Genomic DNA, 769 nt, shown 5'->3' with positions numbered 1-769 from the left:
TTAAGCCAATCTAGTGCTGCCTTTCGTGTCTATTTTCGACACCACACATTCACACTTTTTCTTTAAAGTGTTACCCTTCGAGTCTTTCTTTCGCTGTATAACACAACCTTTATACTTATTCCTTGTCCTCAAAAAAATTCATAAAACAGATAAAACACAAGTGTCATAAGCATTAAAAACCGATAAAACACATGAATAGACAGTTAAAAATAAAAAACATTAAGACACATAAAACACAAGAATAAAAGTTACAGTGCAGCAGAAGAAATTAAACATTAAGAAATGAGCAGTCATTTAAAGAAAGGCAGCATCAAAAAGAAAGGTCTTCAGTCTTGATTTAAAAGAACTGAGAGTAGCAGCGGATCTGCAGGTTTCTGGGAGTTTATTCCAGATGTGAGGAGCATAGAAACTGAAAGCTGCTTCACCCTGTTTAGTTCTGACTCTGGGGACAGAAAGTAGACCTGACCCAGATGACCTGAGAGGTCTGGGTGGTTCATAGTGTAGCAGCAGATCAGAAATGTATTTTGGTCCTAAACCATTGAGTGATTTATAAACTAGCCAAAGTACTTTGAAATCAATTCTTTGAGACACAGGAAGCCAGTGTAAAGACTTCAGAACCGGAGTGATGTGATCCAGTCTCTTGGTCTTAGTGAAGACTCGAGCAGCAGCGTTCTGAATCAGCTGCAGATGATTTTTTAGGGAGACCTGTAAAGACACCATTACAGTAGTCAAGTAGAAATGTTTTTCCAAATCCTGTTGACACATAAGT

General features: G+C 37.8%; 1 long non-coding RNA gene across 1 annotated transcript in view; it reads right to left on the bottom strand.

Annotated features, from left to right (window-relative positions):
• The window catches only part of LOC116670868 (uncharacterized), a 23,588-nt gene that overhangs the window by 3,058 nt on the left and 19,761 nt on the right, over positions 1–769 (bottom strand). The window lies entirely within an intron of this gene.

Source organism: Etheostoma spectabile, chromosome 21 (genome assembly GCF_008692095.1).
Source record: "Etheostoma spectabile isolate EspeVRDwgs_2016 chromosome 21, UIUC_Espe_1.0, whole genome shotgun sequence".
Classification (NCBI taxonomy): Eukaryota; Metazoa; Chordata; class Actinopteri; order Perciformes; family Percidae; genus Etheostoma; species Etheostoma spectabile.
The sequence above is the reverse complement of the archived record's forward strand: the minus strand, read 5'-3'. Positions and strand labels throughout refer to the sequence as shown.